The sequence below is a fragment of the Scyliorhinus canicula genome, chromosome 28, assembly GCF_902713615.1.
Source record: "Scyliorhinus canicula chromosome 28, sScyCan1.1, whole genome shotgun sequence".
NCBI classification, from domain to species: domain Eukaryota; kingdom Metazoa; phylum Chordata; class Chondrichthyes; order Carcharhiniformes; family Scyliorhinidae; genus Scyliorhinus; species Scyliorhinus canicula.
The window spans coordinates 18,899,353-18,926,846 of record NC_052173.1 but is presented as its reverse complement, the minus strand read 5'-3'; positions in this window follow the sequence as shown (position 1 = coordinate 18,926,846).

Below are 27,494 nucleotides of genomic sequence, written 5' to 3'. Positions count from 1 at the left end.
CTCCCCACACACACTCATCCCAGCCCCACACACACATTACACTCCCCACCCACACTCATCCCAGCCGCACACACACATTACACTCCCCACACACACTCATCCCAGCCCCACACACACATTACACTCCCCCCCCACACTCATCCCAGCCGCACATACACATTACACTCCCCACACACACTCATCCCAGCCCCACACACACATTACACTCCCCACACACACTCATCCCAGCCGCACACACACATTACACTCCCCACACACACTCATCCCAGCCCCACACACACATTACACTCCCCACACACACTCATCCCAGCCACACACACACATTACACTCCCCACACACACTCATCCCAGCCGTACACACACATTACACTCCCCACACACACTCATCCCAGCCGCACACACACATTACACTCCCCACACACACTCATCCCAGCCCCACACACACATTACACTCCCCACACACACTCATCCCAGCCGCACACACACATTACACTCCCCACACACACTCATCCCAGCCCCACACACACATTACACTCCCCACACACACTCATCCCAGCCACACACACACATTACACTCCCCACACACACTCATCCCAGCCGTACACACACATTACACTCCCCACACACACTCATCCCAGCCTCACACACACATTACACTCCCCACACACACTCATCCCAGCCACACACACACATTACACTCCCCACACACACTCATCCCAGCCGTACACACACATTACACTCCCCACACACACTCATCCCAGCCTCACACACACATTACACTCCCCACACACACTCATCCCAGCCACACACACACATTACACTCCCCACACACACTCATCCCAGCCGCACACACACATTACACTCCCCACACACACTCATCCCAGCCCCACACACACATTACACTCCCCACACACACTCATCCCAGCCCCACTCACACATTACACTCCCCACACACACTCATCCCAGCCCCACACACACATTACACTCCCCACACACACTCATCCCAGCCCCACACACACATTACACTCCCCACACACACTCATCCCAGCCCCACACACACATTACACTCCCCACACACACTCATCCCAGCCCCACACACACATTACACTCCCCACACACACTCATCCCAGCCGCACACACACATTACACTCCCCACACACACTCATCCCAGCCCCACACACACATTACACTCCCCACACACACTCATCCCAGCCGCACACACACATTACACTCCCCACACACACTCATCCCAGCCCCACACACACATTACACTCCCCACACACACTCATCCCAGCCACACACACACATTACACTCCCCACACACACTCATCCCAGCCTCACACACACATTACACTCCCCACACACACTCATCCCAGCCGCACACACACATTACACTCCCCACACACACTCATCCCAGCCCCACACACACATTACACTCCCCACACACACTCATCCCAGCCGCACACACACATTACACTCCCCACACACACTCATCCCAGCCCCACACACACATTACACTCCCCACACACACTCATCCCAGCCGCACACACACATTACACTCCCCACACACACTCATCCCAGCCCCACACACACATTACACTCCCCACACACACTCATCCCAGCCACACACACACATTACACTCCCCACACACACTCATCCCAGCCGTACACACACATTACACTCCCCACACACACTCATCCCAGCCTCACACACACATTACACTCCCCACACACACTCATCCCAGCCACACACACACATTACACTCCCCACACACACTCATCCCAGCCGTACACACACATTACACTCCCCACACACACTCATCCCAGCCTCACACACACATTACACTCCCCACACACACTCATCCCAGCCACACACACACATTACACTCCCCACACACACTCATCCCAGCCGCACACACACATTACACTCCCCACACACACTCATCCCAGCCCCACACACACATTACACTCCCCACACACACTCATCCCAGCCCCACACACACATTACACTCCCCACACACACTCATCCCAGCCCCACACACACATTACACTCCCCACACACACTCATCCCAGCCCCACACACACATTACACTCCCCACACACACTCATCCCAGCCCCACACACACATTACACTCCCCACACACACTCATCCCAGCCCCACACACACATTACACTCCCCACACACACTCATCCCAGCCACACACACACATTACACTCCCCACACACACTCATCCCAGCCGCACACACATTACACTCCCCACACACACTCATCCCAGCCCCACACACACATTACACTCCCCACCCACACTCATCCCAGCCGCACACACACATTACACTCCCCACACACACTCATCCCAGCCCCACACACACATTACACTCCCCACCCACACTCATCCCAGCCGCACATACACATTACACTCCCCACACACACTCATCCCAGCCCCACACACACATTACACTCCCCACACACACTCATCCCAGCCGCACACACACATTACACTCCCCACACACACTCATCCCAGCCCCACACACACATTACACTCCCCACACACACTCATCCCAGCCACACACACACATTACACTCCCCACACACACTCATCCCAGCCGTACACACACATTACACTCCCCACACACACTCATCCCAGCCGTACACACACATTACACTCCCCACACACACTCATCCCAGCCTCACACACACATTACACTCCCCACACACACTCATCCCAGCCACACACACACATTACACTCCCCACACACACTCATCCCAGCCGCACACACACATTACACTCCCCACACACACATTACACTCCCCACACACACTCATCCCAGCCCCACACACACATTACACTCCCCACACACACTCATCCCAGCCCCACACACACATTACACTCCCCACACACACTCATCCCAGCCCCACACACACATTACACTCCCCACACACACTCATCCCAGCCCCACACACACATTACACTCCCCACACACACTCATCCCAGCCCCACACACACATTACACTCCCCACACACACTCATCCCAGCCGCACACACACATTACACTCCCCACACACACTCATCCCAGCCTCACACACACATTACACTCCCCACACACACTCATCCCAGCCGCACACACACATTACACTCCCCACACACACTCCTCCCAGCCGCACACACACATTACACTCCCCAAACACACTCATCCCAGCCTCACACACATTACACTCCCCACACACACTCATCCCAGCCCCACACACACTCATCCCAGCCCCACATACACATTACACTCCCCACACACACTCATCCCAGCCACACACACACATTACACTCCCCACACACACTCATCCCAGCCCCACACACACTCATCCCAGCCCCACATACACATTACACTCCCCACACACACTCATCCCAGCCACACACACACATTACACTCCCCACACACACACTCATCCCAGCCAACAAGATGGCAGTGGTTATGCTGGAGCGCGCCCGTACAGCTGATGGGTCAGCTAGGGCCAGAGGGCACCGAGGGGGGTGGCCTGGGGGGGGGGGGGGGGGGGGGGGGGGACCTATACGACCCGTGGCCCTAAGTTGACAGTGGGCAGTCAGCAGTGTGCACTGCTGCATGGCAGCCTTGACGGCCGTGGCAATGGCGTTCCGTGCCCGTCCACCCCGACCCCACGGCCAGCCTTCTGGCCACCCCCCGCTACACCACTCGGTCAGCGGCACAAACTATGGCGATGTTGGGCACTTTCCGTACCCCCTCTGTCTCCCTCAGCAGCTACTGCGCGGGTTTCATAATCTTTAAAAACACAAGTGAACCGCGTCTGGGAATTTCCCCCAAGTAGAGGCGGAGAATCGCGGAGACGAAGGAGAATACTAGGTCAGGCCCGCTAATGATATGTAACTGTACTAGCCGAGTGGAACACATCGACACCACTGTCCAGGCCCCGGAGAATTGCAATTTGGCTTGAAACCAGCGTCCACCACAATTTCGGCATCAAAACTGATTCTCCGCCCAGTCTTTCCCAATTTTGCCGTCGGCCAAGGGAAAATCCCGCTGATGGTTTATAAGTGGGAAACAAGATGGTAGGTGGAGTATAATGTGAGGAAGTGTGAGGTTCTTCCCTTTGGTCGCAGGAATAGGAAAGCAGGATATTTTTTAGAAGGTATGAAACGTGTTCAGAGAGTCTTGGGCGTGCTTGTCCAAGGACCACAAAGTTAGCATATACAGCGAGCAATTAGGAAAGCAAAATGTTGGCTCTTATTGCAAGGGATTGGAATACAAGGAAAATAAATCTTGCCAAAGTTGCACTGGGCTTTGATGGGTCCACACCTGAAATACTGTACACAGTTCAGATCTCCATATCTTAAGGAAGGATATACTTACATTGGGGGTGGTACAGTGAAGATTCACTAGACTAATCCCTGGGATGAGGGGGTTGTCCTATTAGAGTCTGAGTAAATTGGGTCGATATTCTCTGGAGTTTGGAACAATGAGAGGTGATCAGATTGAAACATAGAAGATTCTGAAGGGGTTTGACAGGGTGGATACTGAGAGATTGTTTCCCCCTGGCTGGGGTTTGACAGGGTGGATACTGAGAGATTGTTTCCCCCTGGCTGGGGTTTGACAGGGTGGATACTGAGAGATTGTTTCCCCCCTGGCTGGGGTTTGACAGGGTGGATACTGAGAGATTGTTTCCCCCTGGCTGGGGTTTGACACGGTGGATACTGAGAGATTGTTTCCCCCTGGCTGGGGTTTGACAGGGTGGATACTGAGAGATTGTTTCCCACTGGCTGGGGTTTGACACGGTGGATACTGAGAGATTGTTTCCCCCTGGCTGGGGTTTGACAGGGTGGATACTGAGAGATTGTTTCCCCCTGGCTGGGGTGTGACAGGGTGGATACTGAGAGATTGTTTCCTCCCCTGGTTGGGGAATCTACAACACGGGGGGCACAGTCTCAGGATAAGGAAACAATCATTTAGGACTGAGATGAGGAGAAATCTCTTCACCAAAGGGTTGTGAATCTTTGGAATTGAGGATTGTGGAAACTCCATCATTGTACAGATTTAAAGTTGAGATAATGTTTTTTTTTTGTTGTCACAGGGAATCATGGGACAGGGTTGGTGGGTAAATGGAGCTGGACTTCAAGATCGGCCAAGACTGTATTGGAGGGCAGAGCAGGCTCGATGATCGACTCTTGCACCTATGTCGTGTTCTTGTGGAAGAATCAAAGTAGATTCCTGGGGCAGAAAATAGAGAGCTTACTCTTATCCAACTTGTATAAATTGGAGTTTGCTTGAGGCTGACATCATGTACAAAAGTGACCAAATGCCCCATTTCTAGCACTAACATCAGAGGACAGGTGACCAGCTCACAGGGATCTTCAACTGCTACTCTTCTGCCTGTTTCCTGCATAACTCAGACAGTATCCCTCCTCCTGAAGCTTTGACCTTTCTGTCGCTCACGGAAAGGAGGCTCACAGGCCATCAATTTGGAGGGGATGCAAATTCAGGTGTCATTTATTCAGATGGCAAAACACCATTTTCCCGCAGGCAAAATGCTGCCTTTTCCCAGCTCAGTGAACCTTTCTGCTTTCCATGAAGATTCTACAAGTAAGGCAGAAAGCATCCAATCTGGCTGCATCACAGCCTGGTATGGCAACTGCTCGGCCCAAGACCGTAAGGAACTACAGAGAGTCGTGTAGACCGCCCAGTCCATCACACTAACCTGCCTCCCATCCATTGGCTCTGTCTACACCTCCCGCTGCCTGGGGAAAGCGGGAGCATAATCAAAGACCCTTCCCACCCCGGTTATTCACTCTTCCAACTTCTTCCATCGGGCAGGAGATACAGAAGTCTGAGAACACGCACTAACAGACTCAAAAACAGCTTCTTCCCCGCTGTTACCAGACTCCTGAATGACCCTCTTATGGACTGAACTGATCTCTCCACACATCTTCTCTAATGAGTAGTACTACACTCTGTATGCTTCACCCGATGTCTGTGTATTTACATTGTGTATCTATCGTATGTCCTGTGTTTTTTCATGTATGGAATGATCTGCCTGGACTGTACACAGAACAATAATTTTCACTGTACCTCGGTACATGTGATAATAAATCCAAATCAAATCATTACAAGCAGCCAAATAGCTAAAAAAAATACACTATCCACTCCACTAGCTCTAGTCAGCTGGTTAAGGTCATAGTGTCTAGAAAGGTCCCAAGTTTGATCCCCCAGCCTGCACTTGAGGTGGCGCATACATGCACCTCCAGCAGGATAAGTCAGGAATGCTAACCGTCACAACCTCTGTTCCCTAGCTACTGACTCTGTTCCCTAGCTACTGACTCTGTTCCCTAGCTACTGACTCTGTTCCTCTCCCTGGCAACCTCAGTGTAACACTTGGCCTCGAGTTGAGCGCTCAGCCACACATCCACACCGTAGCCCAGACCACATATTTCCCACTGCGTCTGCTCCAGCTCTTTGCTCAGACAATCCCAAACTAATCCCACTGCTCCACTCTTTCCCCACATCCCTGCATCTTTCTGATTCAAGTATTTATCAATTTTCCCTTAAAGGACCCTCCCTCAACCACGACCCGAGTCAAGTATTCCATCCTCCTTATGTGCAAATAGATTTCTCCCAACTTTCTCCCTCAGTTCCAATATTAAAACAATCATCCATTTTGCTTTTCAAAAGCCACGGAAAAACTTTTTGCCATGGTTTTTCTTTGGAAACTGCACAAATCAACGTTCCTCATTCCTTCGCTCTTAATCTCCCGCAAATTATTTTGAATATATTTTCTGTTCCTCCTCTCCCTCACATGTACATTCTTTCTCGCTCTTAATCTCCCGCTTTCCTCATCCTGTCTGCCTCTCAGTAATCCTCTCTGTTTCTTCCCCCTTTACCGTGTCTAATGCCCTCCTCGTGTGCCAGGGCTGTTGCTTTTTGTGTTTAAGTCAATGATTAACTCCGAATCTGGCAGATCATGTTGCTCATTAGTTGTCTCTTTTCACACTAATTTAATGCTTATTAAACCCAGGCCACCAGCGCTGAGGAGCAGTGTCCACTTCCCTGCCACTGTGTTATTCAGCTTCACAGCTGTTTGTACATTCTCTACAGATTATTGTGTTCGGATCTATACCTTTGTCATGAAAGCTGAACTTTGGTAATAAAGGAACACAATGAGACTTTCCCAAAAGCGCGAGCAAACGACTTGGCTCACAACAGTGACGAGAATGCTGAATTTCTGAATCTTTTCCCAATATGTACAAAAACAGCACCAGTCATCATTTCCCACAAAGACCCTTTTCAAACTTTTACAAAAGCAAACTTGTACAAATCAGAACACCAGGGACGTGAGTGGGGTTTGATAGGGGTGGTTTTAAACCAGCTCTGGCTGATTTTACAGGGAGCTAACATGCGGCGATAATTGCTGATGTCTTTACTTTCCATAATAAAAATGTAGCCACCCTCCCTTGAAACAAAAGGATAATGTATATCGTCAAGAGCCAACGAAACTGCTAATTGATGCTCAGATCAAGAGTCAGTAATCTGTGTTACAAATGCTTGATTTACAGTGGTGGGATGAATCACTTATTAACCTTGGATCTCTTAAATAGCCTGAGATTCCAAACTCACACAAAGTCTCGTTCACTCATCACCCCTTTGCCCGCTGACCTACATTGACTCCCGGTTCGCGAACGCCTAGATTTTCAAATCACCATCCTAGTTTTCGAACCGCTCCATGATTTCGCCCCTATCTCTGTAACCTCCTCCAGCCCTACAACCCTCCCAGATCTCAGCTCTGGACCACTGCTCATGCCCAATTTTAATCATTCTATCACTGACGGCCTGGTCTTCGGATGCCAGGCCCAAAATTCTGGAATTCCTTCCCTAAACCTTTTCATTTCAATACCTGTCTCACCTCAAGAGCAAAGAACAGTAGAGCACAGGAACAGGCCCTTCAGCCCTCCAAGCCTGTGTCGATCATGATGCCCTAACTAAAAGATACCTTCTGCCCTTACTCGGTCTGTATCTCTCTGTTTCCTTCCTATCCAAGTATCCAAAAGAACAAAGAAAAGTACAGCACAGGAACAGACTCTTTAGAACAGACTTGTTACAGGGCCAGCACGGTGGCACAGTGGGTTAGCACTGCTGCCTCATGGCGTCGAGGTCCCAGGTTCGATCCCGGCTCTGGGTCACTGTCTGTGTGGAGTTTGCACATTCTCCCTGTGTCTGCGTGGGTTTCACCCCCACAACCCAAAGATGTGCAGAGTAGGTGGATTGGCCATGCTAAATTGCCCCTTAATTGGAAAAAATTAATTGGGTATTTTCAAACTTTTTAAAAAAGTCACTTGTTACAACCTCTTTGACCTGGGACGTGATGCAAAGGCCATGCTGCGCCCAATAAGCAGCTTGCTGCTCCCGGACTGAATCCGCATTGCCAAGCGTGATCTAATGCGATCCTGCGAGACCTTGCAATGTAAATCCAGTCCATTGAGAGCAGGATCACTTTTGAGCAAATCTGCATATTAGAACGAGACAGCTGGTCTCACTTTAATGTGCAGATTGCCGAGGTACCTGAGGCGTTGGGATCTATCCCTTTTGTCTCAGAGACTGCGGGTGAGTGCTGTTTAGCACTGGTCCCCACAAATGGGGACTGCTGGTGCCACCCTGGCATTGCCAACTGAAAGGGGCACTGCCAGGCTGGCAGTTTGTGCGCTGGTGATCAGGCCAGGGCTGCCCTACATGAGTGTTGGGGGGGATGTGGGGTCACTCCCATAGTGTGTTGTGGCTTGGCCGGGGGGGGGGGGGGGGGGGGGGTCACGTTGGGGGCCTCGATGTAGAAAACGGGCCTATGTGTAGCCTTGGCTGTGCATACCCCGCTGAGGCCTCTTATTTAACGTTAGTGGTGTTGTATAGTCAGGAAACAGGCGGCTAAATGCGCTCGCTATGGTACATTTTCCCTTTTAGTTGAATCATGCCCAAAACCTTTGGTCATCTCATGCGGCTCGAGGTGAAATTCTGTCTGATTGTGCCCATGTAAAGCCCCTTGACACATGGCACCATGGTATGGTGCCATATTATTGAAATTTATTGATGGCCATTTTGGAATCAGTTAAGCAGTCCTGCCATGCATGTGGTACCACAAAAATTGTATGAATCACAAAATTATTACGGTGCAGAAGGAGACCATTCAGCCCATCGTGTCTGCACCTGTTCTCCGAATGAGTATCGTGACTTCGTGCCATTCTCCTGCCTTTTCCCCGTACCCCTGCTCATTGTTTCTATTTTAATAATCATCTCACACCCTCTTAAATGCCTCGATTGAACCTGCCTCCACCACACTTACAGGCAGTGCATTCTTGTGAAAATTACAATTGTTCTCTTATACATTACAATGTTATATATACTTGAAAAACATCTGAATAAATTAGGAGAGAAAGATATATCTATGCTGTTGTAATATATTACAGCTTGACATTGCAATAATAGTGTGGCCAAGTGTATGCCAGAACATATTTACTGAAACATAGACTCTGTTGCGAGTCCGTCCCACTATCACAGCTAAAACGGCTGTGCCATTCGCTTATGGCAGAATTCGCCACTCCGGCCATTTGTCAACAGCATTTCCCATTGAAGGTACTCCACGCCTCTGGAAGCCTGTGGGTGGGGGAGCACTGCTGGTGGGAACCTGGACTCCCGCCTGCAGTGATCGGCTGGAGAATCTCTCCCGTACAATCTCTTTCAAAACATATTTAATCAATAGGTTTCACTTAGCGTCTTGCTCCACTAACATTCCCCGCAGTTTACCTGAGTTCTGCAATATCATAGAATCCCTACAGTACAGAAGGAGGCCATTCGGCCCATCAAGTCTGCACCGACCCTCCGAAAGAGCACCCTACCTAGGCCCACTCCCCTGCCCTATCACCATAACCCTACCTAATCTTTGGTAAGGGAAAAGGGACAATTCAGTATGGCCAATCCACCTAACCTGCACATCTTTGGACACTAAGGGGCAATTTAACACGGCCAATCCACCTAACCTGCACATCTTTGGACACTAAGGGGCAATTTATATGGCCAATCCACCTAACCTGCACATCTTTGGACACTAATGGCAATTTATATGGCCAATCCACCTAACCTGTACATCTTTGGACTGTGGGAGGAAACCGGAGCACCCGGAGGAAATCCACACAGACACATGGAGAACGTGCAGACTCCGCACAGACAGTCACCCGGAATTGAACCCCGGGTCCCCGGCGCTGTGATCACTGTGCCCAGATTGAAAAATCCCAGATTGAAATGAGAAACTCACCTCATGGGGGAGGCCAGGAGGTATCACGTGATGCTGAGTCACTGAAGGAGTTTGGGAGAGTCCGAAGATTCAATCAATGGGATTGGATTGAGTGGATGGGGAAGGTGATAGCTGCACCAACTTGCATTAACTGGAAGTGGTACTGGTGGAAGCTGAGGAGTATGTCATGTGGTCACTCTCTCAACTAAAAAATGGCAAGCGGGAACAGGTGCAAATTTCTTACAAAATGGGGGGACATAGGAAAACAAATAAAAACAAAAACATTTGGTCGCAGATCCTATCATGTGCCAGCTAGTTTTCCTCACTGTTAACCTAATAATACGTCTTTGTGAGGACAGCAACAAATGCTTGTTAATACCCAGTGTTTTTGCCTCAGTCTCTGAAACAGGAAGCCTTTAGAAAACTGCTGGATTACAACAGATTCCTTCAAAGTTACATTTGGAATGATTTCAAAGTACTTGAGGGAGAAGTTGAACTGGGATTTTTTAAGTGGTTTATGTGGGATTTGAATCAACTGATTGGATAAGTCTTGGTTAGTTGACACTCTGAAGCATCACTTAAACCTCACTTTGAGAGACTCTAAAATTGGGTTTTCCATCAATTCTGAACCTATTAATGGACCAATATCCAAACAGATGTTGTGACCCCATCTAAATTTCAGCCAGTAATCCGCCATTTTGGATTGTTTGCCTCTTTGTAGCCCGTTTCAAACATTTTATTTACAACCATCAGAAAACTGGGCACAAACACAAGATAAGTGTATCACAAGAAATAGAAATATAGTTAAACTCAGCAATGTCACTTCTTGTGACACAAATTAAAGACACCTCAGAACTGGCCTGACCGTATATTTCTACAGACACTGAAACATGGTTACTCATACCTATTTAACTACAATGAATCATTTTCCTTTTTTAAAAATAAATTTAGATTACCCAATTCATTTTTTCCAATTAAGGGGTAATTTAGCGTGGCCAATCCACCTACCCTGCACATCTTTGGGTTGTGGGGGTGAGACCCACGCAGACATGGGGAGAATGTGCAAACTCCTCACGGACAGTGACCCAGGGCCGGGATTCGAACCTGGGACCTCGGCGCCGTGAGGCAGCAGTGCTAACCACTGCGCCACCGTGCTGCCCCGTGAGGCAGCAGTGCTAACCACTGCACCACCGTGCTGCCCTCATGTTTTCCTTTTTAAAAACAATCTAACTTATCTTGCAGCAATCGGACTATAACGATGGTGCACTTTATGAAATGGTTCAATTCTCAGGTTGAGTAAGTTTTGCTACATTGTAAATGATCACTCCGAAAGAGGTCCTGAAGCTTTCAAGGCCTTGTGACCAGGCTTTATTACTTGCCGCGGGATTCTCCACTCCCCTACCCGCGTGTCTCTCGACCACGCGCCATTCGTAGGCGGTTGGATTCTATCTTCCCGCCGAATGCCAATGGGATTTCCAATTGTACCCATCCCAACCCACTGGCGGGGATGCACTGCCGGCGGGAAAATTGAATCGCAGCGAGCGGAGAATTCCAGCCAAAACAGGCTATTGATCCCAAATGATACACATCAGTGACATTCCCCCTCACAAGCCTCCATACACCTTGGACTAAAGGCATCAAGGACTATTGGGAGAGTGTGCGAGTGTGGCTTTGAGATGAGGGTGAGCCCTGATCATACTGAATGGTCGAGCAAGTTCAAAGGGCCGAATGGCCTCCTCCTGCTCCTATTTTCTATGTTCCATCATCAACACCTTTCTCACAGATATTGGGTGAGAGGCGATAGATATAAAACTGAGATGAGGAGGAACTACTTCTCGCAGAGGGTGGTGAATTTGTGGAACTTGCTGCCCCATAGTGCGGTGGAATCTGAGTCATTAAATAGTTTCAAGAAGGAGAGAGATATATTTCTGATTTAAAAATGTGTTAAAGGGATATGGGGAACAGGTGGGGAGGTGGATTTGAGACCAGGAAGAGATCAGCCATGATCTGATTGAATGGAGGAGCAGGCTCAAAGGGCTGAATTGCCTATTTCTGCTCCTAATCACTGTTACAGATCATTATGCAGCTTTGCATTGACTGCTTAACTGGTACAGCATTGAGGAGAAGTATATTTCTAGCTGTGAAACATGTAAGGGAAATATAAACGAGTAGTTAAGAAGTTTTGTACATTTTGGGTTAACTGTCTTGGAACCTGTACATTCTGATTCATGTACATCTACATTCTTATCCTATTCCAGTCCTCTGCTCACTCCTGCTATGATCCATTTGGTCAACTCTGATGCCACCTTTGAACTCAAGCCCCATAATAGTTCTCAAGAAAACGCCTGCCAATAGCCTTCAGCTGAATTGCCCACTGAAAAGCCACAGAAGGGAAAGGAATCATAGTCAACTTATCATTCCGTGTACAAGCCAGTGAGTACATTCATATGTTTCAGAAACTAACACTGATAAATTAACTTAAATGAATAATGACTGGCTTTCCAATTAACCTACAGCTCAGAAGTCACCGATTCTTAACTGGAGAGGATAGCTATAAATGTATAAACACATTAATCAAAGGAATCAAGGAATGAGTCACATGCAGAAATGAAGCAGCCAATGAATTAGCGGTAACTTTGTTTATTTAAGCTTGTTGGGCGACAGACAGGTTTTACCCTGGACATAGGGTTTGAGGACAGGAGAATGATGGGGTTGAATTCAGAGACAGTAGAATGGTTGAGGTCAGAGGGCTTATGAGCTCAAAAGTGGAGCTGAGGTGATGGATGGTACTGCGGCTATGGGGGCGGGGGTAGAGTGGGGGAAGGTGGGGGAAGGGGGGGGGGGTGGAATGACAGCTGTCTCTTCCCACAGTAACATTTCACTTGATATTCTGAAAGAAAAGCCTGTTAACGTTTCAGCTCAAGAAAATCAGGTCATTAGAGATATTAACGAGCCCTTCGCAGGATTAACCGTTTTTATTTTCTACATTGCTTTTCAGCCCTACAGGCTCACAGTGAATTCTTCAATGAGTTATTTCCCTCAGTGGTAAAAGCATATTGTTGTTGGCCTTAATGTTATGAGGGAAACATGGGCCCGTGTAATCACAGAGTACCAATGTTGTCCTTTACCTCACAATAAGACTGCCCAGCATTGGCCAGTGATGTCATCGGAGAAATAGGATTGGCTGCTGTCTTGCAGGCATCATTAAAAAAAGGAATCACCATGGAAACAACCAAGGTTGTTCCAGATGGTTCCACATATTGCTAGAATACCCAAAAGAGCCAGTGAGATATCATATGCCTTTAAGATTTATCCCTGAACCTCTTCGCAGATCTAAAACTAGGTTGTCCTTTCCAAGATTACAACAAATGCCATTTAAATGTGTTTCTTTTCAACCCCACTGGGGTCATGTATAATTTGTATAAGGACAGAATATTCAAGGAGACAGGGTGGTTAATAATTTAAGATTTTTATACTTTTACAGTCCACATTTTGCATTATCATCTAGATGAATCTCTATCTGCATTCTGAATTATTAAACATCATTGACATAGTCATTAGCAGTTTTTAAGATCAAATATATTTTGTCTACAGTGTCTAACCTCACTTTTCTGTATTGTGTTCCACACTGCAGCCTAAATTCTTTTCTCAGAATATACTTGTCTAGGAAAGTGAAGATTTCATGGTGGAACATCAGCAGTTGCTACCCCAAAGGGTTTACTGTATCCCTGATGTTTTTTCCTTTGGAATCTCTCCCAGACTGAGAGTCTCTCTTCTCAAACCAGCAAATTGTTTTCATGTTTCACCAATACAAAGTTCTTCAAACATAACCTTTTTTTAGATATTAATTTGCTGCAACTTGTTTGATTGCAACATAACAGGTGCTGATACGGAAGGCAAATCAAGGCTGGGAGAGCGGGGACTATAAAAATAATTATCTTTCTGGTCTATCGAGCTTAGCTTATCACTGCCATAACCAGTTGAGTCATTGAAATGTACCTGCACATTCTTGTCAAAAAAATAACAATTGCAATTAGTCCTTCACAAACAAGACATGTTCTATTCTTGGCCAGGACAAACAAGGAAAGGGAATACATGATAAACGGCAGGACCCTGGGAAGCACCGAGGATCAGAGGGACCTTGGTGGGCATGTACACCTTTCCCTTAAGGTAGTAGCGCAGGTGGGTACAGTGGTTAAGAAGGCATGTGGTATACTTGCCTTTATTAGCTGAGGCATAGAGTTTAAGAGCAGAGAGATTATGCTGGAACTGTATAAAACGTTGGTTAGGCCACAGCTAGAGTATTGTGTGCAGTTCTGGAATCCACATTATAGGAGGGATGTGATAGCCACTGGAAATGATGCAGAGGAGATTTACCAGGATGGTGCCTGGGCTGGAGAATGTTAGTTATGAAGAGAGATTGGATAGACTGGGGTTGTTTTCCTTGGAGCAGAGGAGACTGGGGGGGGGGGGGGGGGGGGGATTGAGATATATAAAACTATGAGGGGCACAGATAGAGTAGACAGGAAGAAACATTTCCCCTTGGCGGAGGGATCAGGGGGCAGAGATTTAAGGTGAGGGGCAGGAGGTATAGAGGGGATGTGAGGTAAGGGGCAGGAGGTTTAGAGGGGATGTGAGGTAAGGGGCAGGAGGTTTAGAGGGGATGTGAGGTAAGAGGCAGGAGGTATAGAGGGGATGTGAGGTGAGGGGCAGGAGGTTTAGAGGGGATGTGAGGTAAGGGGCAGGAGGTTTAGAGGGGATGTGAGGTAAGGGGCAGGAGGTTTAGAGGGGATGTGAGGTAAGGGGCAGGAGGTATAGAGGGGATGTGAGGTAAGGGGCAGGAGGTATAGAGGGGATGTGAGGTAAGGGGCAGGAGGTTTAGAGGGGATGTGAGGTAAGGGGCAGGAGGTTTAGAGGGGATGTGAGGTAAGGGGCAGGAGGTTTAGAGGGGATGTGAGGTAAGGGGCAGGAGGTATAGAGGGGATGTGAGGTAAGGGGCAGGAGGTTTAGAGGGGATGTGAGGTAAGGGGCAGGAGGTTTAGAGGGGATGTGAGGTAAGGGGCAGGAGGTATAGAGGGGATGTGAGGTAAGGGGCAGGAGGTTTAGAGCGGATGTGAGGTAAGGGGCAGGAGGTTTAGAGGGGATGTGAGGTAAGGGGCAGGAGGTTTAGAGGGGATGTGAGGTAAGGGGCAGGAGGTTTAGAGGGGATGTGAGGTAAGGGGCAGGAGGTTTAGAGGGGATGTGAGGTAAGGGGCAGGAGGTATAGAGGGGATGTGAGGTAAGGGGCAGGAGGTTTAGAGGGGATGTGAGGTAAGGGGCAGGAGGTGTGAGGTAAGGGGCAGGAGGTTTAGAGGGGATGTGAGGTAAGGGGCAGGAGGTTTAGAGGGGATGTGAGGTAAGGGGCAGGAGGTATAGAGGGGATGTGAAGTAAGGGGCAGGAGGTATAGAGGGGATGTGAGGTAAGGGGCAGGAGGTTTAGAGGGGATGTGAGGTAAGGGGCAGGAGGTTTAGAGGGGATGTGAGGTATGGGGCAGGTGGTTTAGAGGGGATGTGAGGTAAGGGGCAGGAGGTATAGAGGGGATGTGAGGTAAGGGGCAGGAGATTTAGAGGGGATGTGAGGTAAGGGGCAGGAGGTATAGAGGGGATGTGAGGTATGGGGCAGGTGGTTTAGAGGGGATGTGAGGTAAGGGGCAGGAGGTTTAGAGGGGATGTGAGGTAAGGGGCAGGAGGTTTAGAGGGGATGTGAGGTAAGGGGCAGGAGGTTTAGAGGGGATTTGAGGAAAAACCTTTTCACCCAGAGGGTGGTGGGAGTTTGGAACTCGCTGCCTGAGAGGGTGATGGAGGCAGAGACCCTCAGAACATGTCAGAAGTATTTAGATGTGCAGTTACGATCCCAGGGCAGACACGGCTAAGGGCCAAGTAGTGGAAAATGGGATTAGAATGGTTCGGTGGTTGTGTTTGACCAGTGCAGACGCGATGTGCTGAAGGGCCTTTTCTGTGCTGTAGGCCTCTATGACTCGAAGCCATTAAAAAGTAAATTTTGATCATGCTTCAGCAAATTCCAGGACATTTATTTTCTTCAACTCTTCAGTTGTGGATTCAGTCTGCACCTTCATGCAAGTTTACCGACAGCAGAAAACTGTATGAAGAAAAACCCATGAAAATTCAGTTGGAAGGACGTCATAAATAAATCTTCACTTTAGTATGCCTGAAGTTACTTTAAACAGCAGCTTTTACAAACTGCTGCTAAGTAACAGATGTCTTGAAGAATTACCCTTCCCCAATGGAGAATTGGATCACACCAGAATTCGAAAACCGATCTAATCAGTCCAATCGTACCATAATATTTACCATGAATATTTCTCACCTCTTCCCTATTTCTCTGTCGGAATACTGCGGGATTAGTTTTCTGGGTTACTCGTCTATCATTATCTTACTACAAACTACGGCCCAGTTGAGGAGTCATGGTTCTTATATACCCTCACCCCAGGTGAGGACAATTTAATTCGGAAAATAGGAAATAATCTTATCGTTAATTCTTAACTGTTTACATGGAATATATATTTTTCAAATCACAAGCCATTACAAAGAGAAAGTCAAGTAAAATAAACCAATGCTGAATGTTGGGATTCCTACATTATGTTTTATTCACATGGGCACCTCTAGCTGGCAATTTATTGCCATCCGAGGCCATTTGAAATGAAATGAAAATCGCTTATTGTCACGAGTAGGCTTCGATGAAGTTACTGTGAAAAGCCCCTAGTCGCCACATTCCGGCGCCTGTTCGGGGAGGCTGGTACGGGAATTGAACCAGCCTGCTTTCAAAGTCAGTGTGCTAAACAGAGGGCATTGAAATGTCACCAGAATGAGCCAGGTAGGTTTTATGGTCATTATTTATAGTAATCCCCACAGTGCAGAAGATCATTCGGCCCATTGAGCCTGCTCCGTCCTTGGAAAGAGCACCCTACGTACGCCCAAGTTCAAACCTATTCCCGTAACCCCACCTAACCTTTTTGGACACTATGGGACAATTTAGCATGGCCAATCCACCTAACAGCACATCTTTGGACTGTGGGAGGAAACCGGAACACCCGGAGGAAACCCACGCAGACACGGGGAGAACGTGCAAACTCCACACAGACAATCACCTGAGGTGGGAATTGAACCCTCAGATTACTGTGGCTCTCTGGATTACTAGCGCAGTGACAACACCACTATGCCATCACCTCCCTGACATGCTGATTACCACATTACAATGGTGACTACATTTCAAAAGTACTTTATGGCTGTAAAGTTCTTTCAGAAGTCCAATGGTCATGAGAGGTGCAATAATAAATGCAAGCCTTTCCTTTTTTACTTGAAAAGATTCTTCTAATTATGTGAATGGGTTATTTCATAGAATCATTAAATGTACAGTGCAGGAGGAGGCCATTCGGCCCATCGAGTCTGCACCGGCTCTTGGAAAGAGCATCCTACCCAAGGTCAACACCTCCACCCTATCCCCATAACCCAGTAACCCCACCCAACACTAAGGGCAATTTAGCATGGCCAATCCACCTAACCCGCACATCTTTGGACACTAAGGGGCAATTTAACACGGCCAAACCACCTAACCTGCACATCTTTGGACACTAAGGGACAATTTAGCACGGCCAATCCACCTAACCTGTGCATCCGTGGACACTAAGGGGCAATTTAACATGGCCAATGCACCTAACCTGCACATCTTTGGACTGTGGGAGGAAACCGGAGCACCCGGAGGAAACCCACACAGACACGGGGGCAACGTGCAGACTCCATACAGACAGTGACCCAGCGGGGAATCGAACCTGGGACCCGTGAAGCAATTGCGCTAACCACTGTGCTACCGTGCTGCCCTTTCATTCTGTGCACATAATGCTGAGATGTAAATGACCAAAACAGTTGGGGGGGGGGGGGGGGGTTACGGATTTGAGAATTGCTTGTTATTGCCTGGAATGTGCTAGATTGAAAAGATTGGTGCTGATATATCTGCCCAGCCTAAGTGGGGCAGACGAACAGGAGGTTCGCTGTTGTCAGCAAGATTCAGCTAAAAATGCCACTGTCACTTTCAACCTAAGTCCCACTCTCACACATGACCCTTGATGTCAGTTATGGCGGCAGCGCGGGTTCAATTCCTGAACCAGCTTACCTGAACAGGCACTGGAATGTGGCGACTAGGGGCTTTTCACAGTAAACTTCATATTTGTGGCAATAAAAGGTTATTATTATTATTGACCACTGCTACTAATGCCAACCACTAAACTGTAGCTAAATGTGTAATATAGGAGATAGTATACGATGTTTTCTTCAGAGACCAGATCGAAACTCCCAATATAAAAAGCTTCTGGAGGAGAACATAAATCAGTCAATTGTCATTTCCCACTTCCATGACAGATTGGACAAAAGCATTGATTCTTTAATAAGTTAATCCATGTCTGTGTTCTTGGCAGTCATTCTTTTAAGGCAAGGCTCTTCTTTTTGTAAAAGAACAGCAGAAAAAACTGGGTCGTGTGCCGAATATGGCTTTGCTGCCAAGCGAAGAGGTGACCTTAATCCTATAGGGTCCAATTATGCAAATAAAGAGTGTGGGAATACTAGATTGGTACTGTCGCGCCTCAAAGGTTCAAAATACCCTCCTTCCCTTCGGGCACAATTTGCACGTTACAGTTTGGTGCAGCATTTCTGATGGTGAGGGAGTGTATTTGCTAGGCAGGCATACTTGGCTTCCTGTTTGGAGTGGAATGCGAGATATTGGGTGGGCATTGTGGATGATGGAGTTTCAGAAAGAGATGGCCGTGGTATCGGGGGGAATCAGCACCAACTAACCACCTCAGAATGGGATGGAGCTGTGCGAGATGCAGTTACACTGACAGCTCTGTCGCAGGGTTGCTGCTGTACTTTTATATTCAGACTGAAACAGAACGTGCCTCGTAGAGGACAACAACTCGACAGACCAGCGAGCATTATTCTATGCTGCTGTAACAACAGTTCTTGTTCGGCTCACATACGTGACACCGCCATGTAAGCAGAGTAGAGTTACACCATGGACACAAGATCCAGCATTATTATAAAATGTATCTATTATAGTGTAAGTTTCCTGATCCTGCACGCATTGTGGGGAGTCATGCTCAAAGAGAGAATCAATGCTCGTCTTGTTTTCCTGACTTATCTTCCCATACGAAATTGTGGATAAGCTAGTTTACTGGGATCTTTAAATTGCTGTTGTTTGTGATAGGATTTCCTTTGTCCTCACATTGAACACTGAGGCAATTGCTACAGCCATTAAAGGGCAAGGCAAAATTCTGATAAGCTTTGTTTCAAGTTTGAATTGACAAATATTGATTTGTGAGTACCTTACACTTCTGATCCATCTGAGTAATAGAAATACTTTTAACACTGATTACTGGGCTGTTGAAAATGGAAAAGGGATTTGGAATTTCCTCCGTTTCATGGAATCCCTGCGGTGCAGAAGGAGGCCATTCAGCCCATCAAGCTTGCACTGACCCTCCGAAACAACACCCTATCTCGGCCCCCTCCCGTATCCCAGTAACCCCACCTAACCTGCACATCTTTGGACACTAAGGGACAATTTAGCATGGCCAATCCACCTAACCTGCACATCTTTGGACACTAAGGGACAATTTATCATGGCCAATCCACCTAACCTGCACATCTTTGGGCACTAAGGGACAATTTAACATGGCCAATCCACCTAACCTGCACATCTTTGGGCACTAAGGGACAATTTAACATGGCCAATCCACCTAACCTGCACATCTTTGGGCACTAAGGGACAATTTAGCATGGCCAATCCACCTAACCTGCATATCTTTGGACTGTGGGAGGAAACCGGGGAACCCGTAGGAAACCCACGCAGACACGGGGAGAACGTGCAAACTCCACACAGTCAACCAAGGCCGGAATCGAACCCGAGTCCCTGGCGCTGCGAGGCAACAGTGCTAACCAGTGTGCCGCACTTTCCCACTGTGAAAGATCTGGATTCATCTGAAACATAGGAAGCTGGCTGGAACAAGCATATTTCGCGCATCCTTTTGCTATACTTTTAGTTCACTTAACCAGACTGGAGCCATACCGTACGGCAGAACACAAAAAGAAGTTGAAACGTCCAAGCTATGTTTACCCATGGTCTAGCTAAAGGGCTCTGCTGTTTTGGTTTCAGAAAACCAGTTTCCATATCAGTGAAAGTTAAGTACTGATGTAATACTACATTTTCCATTTTTTCTCATTTATTTTGCTTCTGCGTGAATTTATGGTTTACAATAAATCTGATTTCTTTTTTTAGCCATCAAAATATGGCCCATCAATCAGCATGCCTTTTTCAAACTCTTATTGCAGTTGGGTAGCACATCTTTGCAGACTGCACAGGATGGGAATTGTTAATGCTGTGCAGAATTCATCAAAGTGTTTTGTTGCTGCGAAGCCCAAATTGTAACAATCAGTAACGAAAGCAAGATATGATTAGCCTCCAGGCCAAACGAGGTGTTCAAAGATGAAAATGAAAGTTTATTACTCAAAGCACACTTATTACTGAAGTGCAGAAAAAAATGTGAACTTTGGGTTAGAATTGGTTGGTCCAACAGCAGAGGATAAAGAATAAGGATCATGTGTACTAATTAAAAGTGCTTTAATTGGGGCTGCATAGGAACAAGGAGACTGAGCATCAACGAGGGGGAAAAAAAGGACCATCAATACCAACACAAGAGGGCTTTGTGCAAGAATGAGGCGGAGGAAATGTAGAAACTAGCAGAGAAAGGCTTATCGACTTTTACCAGTCCAGTTGATCCAGCATAATTGTGTGGAGAAATTTTTTTACTAAATCTAATCTTACTTTAGATTGTCCATTGTTGAATAAGCCTCTGCTGGAATGCAGAAACACTAAGCTCGCTCGTCTGAAGACCTCAAGCAGGAACAGCTACCGCGATGAGACTTTGCCATGTACTTGCTGCGCAGTCTGCATGTCTCCTGCCCTTTTCTCACACTCTTCTGTACCAGTTCTTTGTCACGTTCCCCCGCTCACTGTAAAATCCCAGAACGTTGGATTGCGGGCTGACAATATGTGTAATTGTGAGTTGTGACAATGCATGCTGTGATGTGCATTACTGCTCTCACTTCCAGTAAAGATCACTGGCTCCTACGCCAACGTCTGTGAAGAGGGCAGAACGTACATTATGATTACACAAGTACATTTCTCCAAGTTCACTTCAACCCTTCAATGCTATCTATCCTGCATTTCAGAGGAAAGCATTTGAATTTGTCACCAGTTGGGGTGCGTTCCTCTGCCACCTACCCCACCCTACACCTCCTTAACCATGACACTAAGTTAGAAAGGACAGTGAGTAATGCAGTAAACTAATAATAATAACCTAATGATCTTTATTATTGCCACAAGTGGGCTTACACTGCAATGAAGTTACTGTGAAAAGCCCCTAGTCCCCACATTCCGGCGCCTGTTCGGGTCACAGAGGGAGAATTCAGAATGTCCAATTCACCTAACAGCATGTCTTTCGGGACTTGTGGGAGGAAACCGGAGCACCCGGAGGAAACCCACGCAGACACGGGGAGAACGTGCAGACTCCACACAGACAGTGACCCAAGCCGGGAATCGAACCTGGGACCCTGGCGCTGTGAAGCAACAGAGCTACCCACTGTGCTACCATGCCGGTCTGCAATAGAATGTAGATAAGCTGATTGAGCGAGTGAAGAATCCTGTGGCAAATTTGATCGCAATGTGGGCAAGTGTGAGGGTAGACACTTTGACCCCCCCCCCCACCCCACCCCCCGCCCCCCCCCACCCCCCGCCACCCCACCCCCCCCCCCCCCCCCCACGCCAACAAAAGTTGAATTGGAATAATATCGAAAAGGTAAGAGGCCAGCGATGGGCAGAGCCATTTGGGTGTGATCTACACTAACCATTTAAAACTAGCAGAGAGATACAAAGGAAATCAAAAAGGCAGATCTCAATGGGACAGGAATACAAACAAAAGGAAGTTATGCACCACCTTGAGAGAGTCTTGATCAAACCCCATCTGAAATTCTGCCTTCAGTACTGATCGCAGACCCTCAGGAAGGACACAATGGCCTGGGAGCCAGTTGCAGTGTAGATTCACTCAAGTGATACCAGAGCGTTATGGATTAAATTAGGAGGGCAAGTTGCATAAACTTTGCTTATATTTACTTTAATAGAGAAGATTAAACTAAGTGCTCTCTGCTATGAAAAAGAGGAAGTCAAAGCTTTTGATGTGGTGAGCAGCTGTCAATCACAGCAAGAGTGTTTATAAACATTGTGGTTAGCATCAAAGCAGGGTAATGGAGATGCATTCAAGCGTGAAGGGAAAGGTAGATCAGCAATCCACCTGTCTCTGGAGTAATAAAACTGTCAGTTGCTGGCCAACGCAATGTATTGCTGAGTGAAATTGAATGAAACATTTGTATTTCAAAGGATGTCAAGGGATTTTAAGTCCTTTGAAGTGTACTCCGCTTTTGAGTTAGCCTCTGACACTTGTAACAGCTGCAGCTTTAAAACATTTTAAAATGTTGTCTGAGGCAGCACGGTAGCACAGTGGTTAGTACTGTGGCTTCACAGCACCAGGGTCCCAGGTTCGATTCCCCGCTGGGTCACTGTCTGTACGGAGTCTACACGTCCTCCCCGTGTGTGCGTGGGTTTCCTCCGGGTGCTCCGGTTTCCTCCCACGGTCCAAAGATGTGCAGGTTAGATGGATTGGCTATGCTAAATTGCCCTTAGTGATCAAAAAAGGTTAGGAGGGGTTATTGGGTTACGGGGATAGGGTGGAAATGAGGGCTTGAGTGTGTCGGTGCAGACACGATGGGTGGAATGGCCTCCTTCTGCACTGTATGTTCTATGTTGGGAAAGGGTAAGTGTAAATGCAGTGAATTTGCAAATGAGCCATTTGCATTTTCCGCCAGCGGGGAGGTATAGCGGGGAACGGGAGCATCAGCGCAGGATTGGACACTGAGGGACTGATCCAGTTTTCCGGCTGACACCCGATTCTCCGCCGGATTGGGAAACCCTGCTACCAGCAGCGGGCAATGGAAAATCTGCCCCATTATTCCAGTGAGTACATATAAAGAAACTATTTCCTGTGATGCAGCAAAGGGGCCCAAATTTCAACACTTTTCGCACTCAAGGGACTGATGAGCAAATTTTGGAAAGATAAAGTTTGGCACAACATAAACATTATTTTTTCTTTCATACTGAGGTATGAAAAGAAACCAACTTGCTGAGCAAAAACATTATGGTTGTGATATTTTGGGCGCTTAGCTATGGCGGGATCCTGCCGGGACTTTCTGGCCAGCGGGGTGAAAGGTCAGCCATGCCAAACACAGCGACTTAGGCGGCACTGGGCGATTCCACCAGTAGCCCATGGTGAGCTGTGGGAAAAGCCACCACTGCGAGCTGGAGTACTCTGGCCACGCTAAAAGGTTGGACCATAGAATCCCTACAATGTAGAAGGAGGCCATTTGGCCCATCGAGTCTGCACTTACCCTCTGAAAGAGCACCCTACCTAGACCCCCTCTCCCTCCCAATCCCCATAATCCCCGCACATTGGTCATGGCCAATTCATAGAATTTACAGTGCAGAAGGAGGCCGTTCGGCCCATCGAGTCTGCGCCGGCTCTTGGAAAGAGCACCCTACCCAAGGTCAACACCTCCACCCTATCCCCATAACCCAGTAACCCCACCCAACACTAAGGGCAATTTTGGACACTAAGGGCAATTTATCATGGCCAATCCACCTAACCTGCACATCTTTGGACTGTGGGAGGAAACCGGAGCACCCGGAGGAAACCCACGCAGGCACGGGGAGAACGTGCAGACTCCACACAGACAGTCACCCGGGGCCTGAATTGATCCCGGGTCCCTGCCGCTGTGAGGCAACAGTGCTAGCCGCCTTGCCACTGTCTCTCTAACCAATGAAAATATTTTTCTTTAAACTGCATTTTGGGAGGGGCTTTGGATTGGAAGATTGAGGCTGCAAATGTCATAGCCCTAGCAGTGATCCAAGCCTGGATCACGAGGATCACAAAATTAGCCATGTACTCTATTACATTCAAAATAAATGAGCAGAAACCACCCAGGCTAGAGGGAAAGGAAATAGCTGAGACACACGCATAATAATTCAAACAAAAGGGGAGGAAGAAATAATATTTTAACCCTGGGTTTATTCCAAGTTAAAGGCACTTTTACCTTAAGGGAATGCTGTCGATAGCGGATGTGTTCTCCGGCTCTCCAGTCCAGTCCCGAATACAAAGGAGCTCATCTCTAATGTTCCAACTGCATTGCAGACATGGCTGTGTAGAACAGTCAATCGCACCTCAAAATAAACTGCTTGTGTGAAGCACTTTTGTGGTAGTCACCACTGTTGTATTATATACTGCATACGAGGGTATTACGGTAAGGCCCCTGTACTACAAGTACGGGGGAAGGGCAGCACGGTGGCCTAGTGGTTAGCACAACCGCCTCACGGCGCTGAGGTCCCAGGTTCGATCCCTGCTCTGGGTCACTGTCCGTGTGGAGTTTGCACATTCTCCCCGTGTCTGCGTGGGTTTCACCCCCACAACCCAAAGATGTGCAGGTTAGGTGGATTGGCCACGCTAAATTGCCCCTTAATTGGAAAAAATAATTGGGTAATCTAAATTTATTTTAAAAAAAGGTACGAGGGTAGATCCCTGCCTGCTGGCTCTGCCCAGTAGGCGGAGTATAAATGTGTGGGCTCTCCGAGCTGTAGCCATTTCGGCACCAGCTGCGGGAGGCTACAAATCTCTGCGTAATAAAGCCTCGATTACTCTCTACTCTCGTCTCGTCGTAATTGATAGTGCATCAACTTTGAGATAATAGGGCAGCACGGTAGCGCAGTGGTTAGCACTGCTGCCTCATGGTGCCGAGGTCCCAGGTTCGATCCCGGCTCTGGGTCACTGCCCGTGTGGAGTTTGCACATTCTCCCCGTGTCTGTGTGGGTTTCACCCCCACAACCCAAAGATGTACAGGGTAGGTGGATTGGCCACGCTAAATTGCCCCTTGATCGGAGAAAATGGATTGAATACTCTAAATTTATTAAAATAAAAGAACTTTGAGATAATAATCACTTATTGTCACAAGTAGGCTTCAATGAAGTTACTGTCAAAAACCCCTAGTTGCCACATTCTGGCGCCTATTTGGGGAGGCCAGTACGGGAATTAAACCCGCGCTGCTGTTCTTTTTCTGTATTACAAGCCAGCTGTTTAGCCCACTGTGCTAAACCAGCCCCTATTTCACCTGACAAAGCATTTAATAAAATGCTTGTAGCATCATGATTATTGGCCCACCTCTCCCTCTTGGCACAGCTACTGTCTGAAATTGAATACCAGGCTGTGATGTAAAGCTGCTCGGGTAGACCTGACTTGGCCATTTCAGACCATTGTGCAGGTGTCCTCCCTCCCCTGTTTGCTTGATTCATAGAACATAGAAAATACAACAGTACAGCACAGTACAGGCCCTTTGGCCCACGATGTTGTGCCGACCATTTATCCTAATCTAAAATCAATCTAACCTACACCCCTTCAATTTACTGCTGTCCATGTGCCTGTCTAAGAGTCGCTTAAATGTCCCTAATGACTCTGACTCCACTCCCTCTGCTGGCCGTGCATCCCACATACCTACCACTCTCTCTGTAAAGAACCTACCTCTGACATCTCCCCTATACCTTCCTCCAATCACCTTAAAATGATGTCACCTCGTGACAGCCATTTCCACCCTGGGGAAAAGTCTCTGGCTATCCACTCTATCCATGCCTCTCATCACCTTGTACACCTCTATCAAGTCACCTCTCTGCCTTCTTCGCTCCAGTGAGAAAAGCCCTAGCTCCCTCAACCTTTCTTCATAAGACATGCCCTCCAGTCCAGGCAGCATCCTGGTAAATCTCCTCTGTACCCTCTCCAAAGCATCCACATCCTTCCTATAATGAGGTGACCAGAACTGGACACAATATTCCAAGTGAGGTCTAACTAAAGCTGCAGCAAAACCTCGCGGCTCTTCAACTCAATCCCCCTGTTAATGAAAGTCAACACACCATACGCCTTCTTAACAACCCTATCAACTTGGGTGGCAACTTTGAGGGACCTATGTACATGGACCCCATGTCCAAAGATGTGCAGGTTAGGTGGATTGGCCATGTTAAATTGTCCCTTAGTGCCCAAAGATGTGCAGGTTAGGTGGATTGGCCATGCTAAATTGCCCCTTAGTGTCCAAAGATGTACAGGTTAGGTGGATTGGCCATGTTAAATTGTCCCTTAGTGTCTAAAGATGTACAGGTTAGGTGGATTGGCCATGCTAAATTGTCCCTTAGTGTCCAAAGATGTACAGGTTAGGTGGATTGGCCATGTTAAATTGTGCCTTAGTGTCCAAAGATGTACAGGTTAGGTGGATTGGCCGTGTTAAATTGCCCCTTAGTGTCCAAAGATGTACAGGTTAGGTGGATTGGCCATGCTAAATTGTCCCTTGGTGTCCAAAGATGTACAGGTTAGGTGGATTGACCATACTAAATTGTCCCTTAGTGCCCAAAGATGTGCAGGTTAGGTGGATTGACCATGATAAATTGTCCCTTAGTGTCCTGGGATGTGCAGGTTAGGTGGATTGGCCATGCTAAATTGTCCCTTAGTGTCCTGGGATGTGCAGGTTAGGTGGATTGGCCATGCTAAATTGTCCCTTAGTGTCCAGGAATATACAGGTTAGGTGGGGTTACGGATATAGGGCAGTGAGTGGGCCTAGGTAGGGATGTTTTTTTGGAGGGTTGGTGCAGACTTGATGGGCTGAATGGCCTCCCACTGCACTGCAGGGTTTCCATGAATATTTGCTTCACACATCAAGGGGTACAGGGACAGGTCTTTCACCGTCATGAATGCAAATGAAACGTCAGTGATAAAAATGTGATGCTGATTACAAAAGCTTTGTCTTTATTCGATGAAAATGCCACCTTTAACCGACATACTGGATTTCTCCCCTCCTCAAGCTGTTTAGTGCAAGCCCTTATTCTCAAACGAACATGGGCATTTAAATAGGAAGATTTGTGGGGGTCTCATGTCTAAGTTCCTCTTACATTATCTGTTCAATCTCACACACTGGGTGTTGCCTTCAACTGATGGACCTTCTGGTTGTGACC